Source organism: Cydia strobilella, chromosome 5, assembly GCF_947568885.1.
Source record: "Cydia strobilella chromosome 5, ilCydStro3.1, whole genome shotgun sequence".
NCBI lineage: Eukaryota > Metazoa > Arthropoda > Insecta > Lepidoptera > Tortricidae > Cydia > Cydia strobilella.
Window position 1 is genome coordinate 17,162,466 of NC_086045.1, and position 6,311 is coordinate 17,168,776.

General features: G+C 35.5%; 1 protein-coding gene across 1 annotated transcript in view; it reads right to left on the reverse strand.

The window, feature by feature from the left end:
- The window catches only part of LOC134741530 (uncharacterized oxidoreductase YrbE-like), a 445,968-nt gene that overhangs the window by 350,980 nt on the left and 88,677 nt on the right, over nucleotides 1-6,311 (reverse strand). The window lies entirely within an intron of this gene.

Sequence of the window (6,311 nt, forward strand, 5' to 3'; positions counted from 1 at the left end):
GCAAAGTAAGTGCTCTTCTACGTGATGTAGGCTGCATTAATAATGAGATGCAGACTTATTTGCTCTCACGTAGCCGATAATTTCCGTATAAGATGTAATTTAAAAACAACGTTATTAAAATTATATAGTGTGAAGTTTCTCGCGCTTTTCTCATGATGTCGATAAAGTTGAAGGGGAAAAAATCTTGATTGGTTAAAGAGTAACAGTTTAATCCTCTCGGTGGATATGATACCCATGATCCGAGCATGTTTAAGAGTCCTTGGCAAGCTCGGCCGAATTGCACCTTTTCATACAAACGTAGTTCCGCTCTCATTTTAAAACTACGTGTTGGATCGTAATGAAACTGCACATACAATGACATGAGGTATATCTAGGTCAGTAATTAGTTTATATAGCTCCAGTTTAGAAAACAAACGAATTAGAGCAAAAACAAGTGTGAAACACTTAAATTCGCTGTATTTCTTAAACTATGGAATCTGAAGCCACATAAACTAATTACAGACATAGATATACCTTATCCTATTGGTAAGTACTAAGTTTCAGAGCAATCTAGCTAGTCGTTTTAAAATGAGAGCGGAACTACGTTTGTATGGAGAACCGAGCTTGCCGGGGACCCTAAAGCTAAAGCTATACATATAATTCAAACCACGTGCGCATGGTCAGAAAATAGCCAGATCCGTGGTGGCCCTGTTGACAAAGCTGAAGGTTCTGGATTTTAATCTCGATAATGAGATTTCATTGTGTAATGAGATTAATGGCTAATGGTTACCTAGTACCCACTACCCAAAATACGTAGTTGTTTCGACATTTAAAAAAAATAATCATTATGTGTAAAAAAAAAAACCACATAATTTTATTTATTTAAATGCCGTTAATACGCCAAAACGCCGACCACTAGTTTACCTTATTTACAGTATTTTTAATGGTTAACTCAAATACATAATTTTATAAAAATCGTAGGTAGAAACTAGAATTTACCCACATCAAATACTCTAGTTTGCCTAGTGAAAGATACGCGCAAATCGCACGCAGTTGCGAAAGCAGACTGTTTAGTAAGATGCTCGCGCCTCATTCGAAATTTAACAATTTCTCGGAATAACAGACAGGACAGGCCATGGAATACTAACCGATGAGTTTCACAACTTGGTGATGCAATCTCTATTGAAATGTAAGTACGACTTGCTAAATAAGGATATGCAAAAACTATTTACTTGATAATGTAGGTTTTCTCTGAAAATTGTTAGTGTATGTATGTAATGGCAATGTAGTACTGCTCTGCTACTAATTAAGTTAATAGTTGGCAGGGCACCAAGTATTTGAGGAATACGTGGAATAAATTACCTTATTAATTTACATACAATTTAATAAGATTGCTGCGTTGATTTTACGACACTATGATTTACATTATTATTACAGCTTTATTTTACAATTTACAATGTAGTGTTTTTTGGTAAATACAATTTAAGTTTATTTTATGGGTCAGTGTACGAAATGTGACCTAAGGAAAAAAAGAAAAGTACAAATTTCCGAACCCAACTTTTTACTATTTTGTCGTGTTAGAAATGTCAAATTAACCCTCTGCAACTGTGGTGACTTTTTTAGAGAGACTCTACAGATGCGAAGTCTATTAGACGTCATATTCAATAATTCATTAAAAATAAACTAATGGCAAAAAGGTAACTATTGTTATGATGTTCTGTTCTGTTCTGTTCTATTCTATTCTTTTTTATTCTATTCTATTCTATTCTATTCTATTCTATTCATCTACAAATCTGAGTTATTCTATTCTATCTGAGATGACTAAGATATTGGCCCATATCCATAGTCCTTTGTTATTCCAGTTCATTTTTTTGAAGATTTCTTCAAGTACTGCTATTAGAGGTTTAAGGTGATGTGATAAGGGGTTTTCTTGCCTTACTCCCTTTCGTATCGGTATTTCCTCTCCAGTTTTTTCTAGCCTTACTGATATGATTTATAGGTACATTACAGTTAATTAATCTTATTTATTTCATCGATTAACTTTTTATAATTTTGGATTTTTCTTTAATTATATAGAGGTATAATAAAGATAAAAATAGTGTATTATTCAAGTAGGTATACTACAATGCACTTATGAACGTCAAATAAAGCTACGCCGGCTCTAACCTTACACCTCTGCCTGGAGAAGATTTAAACGGAACTTTGTTTGCTCGTTATTTATAGGCGGAAACTAGGTATTTTTACCCTTCCATAGAAAATGGACCAGGCAAAATGTATGAAACAGCCAAATTTTTTTTTCGCTATTTCGGGGTTGGTCCTAGTAAAAGTTGCTCAGTATAATCCTAAAACCTCCCTGGCAACGGGAATGCACTTATTTTTTAGCCACCGTGTATATGCTGCTATTGCTGCTACGTACCTACATCAGACTGGCCACGTGTTTGCCAGCAACGTCGAATAAATAATATGACGACAACATGCAATAAAGTATCGCATGAAAACAAAAAGAGTTAATATGCTCGTGCGGTTAGCGTGTTAGTGACGCTTCCGTGATGTACGGAAGCAACACCACCGTACATAGTTGAAATGAGACATTGCATTTAATTATGACAAATGGTAATGTCTGATATTTACACTCAATAGGCTGCAATAATGGAATTTATGATTGATATCATCGAGGTAATTAGCAATAAGATTCAGTTTATGCTGTAAATAGTGTTTGTCGTTTTTAAACCGACATTAAACTTGTAATAAATACCTTAAAACTAGCATACATATTACTAGTGGCTCTGTGAGCTGTAGACCTCGCGAGCATAGCTTAAGATAAGATGGATGTGTCTAGGGCTGTCCTGCCGACTAACCACCAAAAGATCAGTAGATTCGTAATGTAAAGTAACCTAGATAGCGGATGGAATGTTTATTGTTAAAAAAGATTAGAAATTAAATTAAAATTCTTGTTTGAGACTTTGACAAGGCACTGATATTTTCAGACATTAATTGTCATGTGCTCGTAGCATCCGTAATCTCTTGTTTGAAAAAAATAAATCAGATAATAGCCGAGATACCTACACTACATGGTTCAAACCCCGCCGGTGCAAAATTTTTTTTAATAATTTTAACGTTCTTTTTCAAGTTAAGCGTATGTTATTCTTATTATCAATTGAGTGTCGCGAATTCTTCTACCGATAACTACAAAAACAATAACGCTTCTATTGATAGCTTAGTGCTGTTGGCGTGCGAGTCACATTTTTGAGTAGGTAACAAAATTTTACATTTACTATGGAGAAAACGTGAAATTTTATTCACATTTTTCTATCTCGCCAATCAGTCCTGTTACGTTTAAGAGGGTAGAATAGCTACAGACAATAGGTACTACTTTTTTCATACAATTTCCATTTCGGCAGAAAACGGTTTCCACTAAATAAATCTTAACAAATCACTGATTTTGATGTTGATCCCTTCAGCATAATATATTGTAGGTTTGTAAATTTCGCTTTAAAAATAATTGTCATAAAAAATAGCATGTGAAAAATAAAAGATTTCATTTTCATACAAACTGTATGGGAAAAGTTTTCTATCAGGGATACAGCCGCAGTGGTTGATGTGAAAAATGGCGTGGAAGTTATTGCGAAGACTGTATAGATTAATTACCCAAAATTTTTGTTCCCCAATAGCTTTTGTTCCATTCGCGTTTTTCCCCATTCTGCTTTTTAACCAGGCGTTTATTTTTTCAGTAGTTAATTTAATCACATAAACCCGCTCAGACAAACGAATCTATGATGGTGCAAGAAATCTACGTATTTGAAAAGAAAAACTGTAAATAAAATTGTATGAAATTCGGAAAAGGAGAGAACCACTTAAAGCTAACTAAATGTATGCCTCCGCCGTTCAAAACACTTTAGAAAATTAAAATAACAAAAATAAAACATATTTTTTAAGACTAGTTAAATAAAAGCTTGTAAAAATGAAACGAATACGCTAAGCCCGCGCTTGATCAATTAATTTCAAAATATAAAAATAAAAAACAAATAAAAAAAAACAATACGAAATTTAACTAAGTTTAAAAAACAAAATACAAAAAGTTATGTAGCAGCATACAATTACTGGGGATCGAACCAGGGACCACCCGGTGCAAACGAAAAAAGCGAATGTTTGCAAAACACAACATGATAGTGCTTACCTAAACTGACGAAATTCAGATACTCATTCTCGAGTAAAAACTAAATATCTAAATACCGACAAAGCCAGCAATACAAAATTTCTGCATTTTTCGACATTTAATCTATAAACATATCTTAAAAAGAAAATACTGTTATGATATCGATACGACTATTTGTTTAGGCGCGAGGTATCACGACTCTGCCATTTTGAAAAATTTCCAAAAACTGGATCGACAAAAAAATTCTATTTAGTCATAGAATTTGGTCACAAAATTTTACGACAATCGGTTGAGAATTGCGACCTGTAGAGGAGAACATCCGGACATACAAAAGCAAAATGCGCGAGTCAAACCGTAGACCTTCGCTACGCTTCGGTCAATTACAAAAAAATAATAAGGAACAGGGCAGATATACCTTTATTTTACCCCATAATGTTTTTTTTATCACTCGAAGGTATCACAGATATTACGGATTGGTAGGGTAGAATGGACTGGACAAAGGCGCAAGGGTTAAGTTACCTATATTTCGGGTTTGTCCGGATCAAGGATAATAGCATTGATACGATACGGCATGCATGATGTTACAAAAAATCGAGTTATAAACAGATGGCACTGATCGCTTGCCGAGCATACGATTCACTCCTCAAACGTACCAGCATAAAAGCTCTCATTCAGACTAAATTAATTGTTTCATGCCATTGATACATAAGCGGTTAGTGCAACAATAAAGGATGACTCACGTTAGACCGGGCCGTGACCGGGCCGGAGCTTCCGGCGCTTAATTTTCTATGACATGACAGGTGATCACGTGATGCTTTCCATAGAAAACGAAGCGCCGGAAGCTCCGGCCCGGTCACGGCCCGGTCTAACGTGAGTCATCCTTTATTAGGGTTAGTGAGAAACTAAAATAAAAGCATGTCAATAATGATAAAACAAGCCATCACTGATAGTTATTGCTTAATTCGATGGGGGGCCATTTTACAGAGCGTCGAATATAAACTCAAATAATGTATATAAAGCACAAGTCAGGGTTATCTCCCATTAGTCTAGTAGGTAAGTTGTATTTAGTCCATCTTTTTAACCCATTAACCTTTTTTTTTAAATTCAATTAATTCTAAAGTTTGTACTTACATCCTGGCGGGAGCTGGCTTTCCGTGCGGTGCGTCGCATGATATACAAGGCTGACATTAAACTTTCGAAAGGGCCTCTATAGTGTTTTAGGCTCCTAAATCGCCAACGTCTCCAAAATCGCATGGTCTTGGAAGTTTAATTTAATTTCATCCTTTTTGAAGTCGGATTTTAATTTTTACTTTTCGTTTGAGTTTTGTCGATTAACGATTGTCAGCTTAGCTACCGCTACGGCCCCTTGGGTGCATAGCCAACGTCGCTACGGAGCGTAAACGACCAATCGTTCGCACGAAAAACGAAACGCAACTGGCTCTGTCGCACTAATATGGAAGAGATAGAGAGAGAGATGACTACGCTACGCCACGGAGCGTTAACGACTGGCACGTTGGCTAGGCACCCAGGAGCCCGATTCGCCCGCGCTCGCGCCAGCGATGACAACACACAACCTGCAGTTTTGTTGCATTCCTAGACCTCATCGCATCTAAATAACAACCGATAACAAAAATAGAAGAAAAGCTTTAATAGTCATTTCGGGGAAAGGATAACATTTATTAAGGGCTTATTATAGAAATAGGAAGGATGAGGACGTAGAGTACTTATATCTATATACGTTATACGTTATATATGTAAGTATTTACGAGTATATACACGGTGGAAAAAAAAAGTGCATTTTGGGATTATACTGAGCAACTTTTACTATGGGACCACAACCACGAATTTGCAAAAAAAGAAATTATCCTCCCATAAAAAATTGACGAGCCAAAATGTATTAAACAGCCAAATTTTTTTTTCGTGATTTTGGGGTTGGTCCCATAGTAAAAGTTGCTCAGTATAAACCCAAAACCTCCCATGGCAACGGGAATGCACTTATTATTTAGCCACCGTGTATAGGTATAAAAAAAAAACAGCCATGTAAAAGTCAACCCTTTAAGTCATTATCTATCTGATCTCTACAGCCAAAGAATTAAGTACAGCAAGTTATTGTATTACTCATAGTTTTAAAATAAAAAATAAACAAATAGTTCGTCCGTGTTCTTAAATATGATTG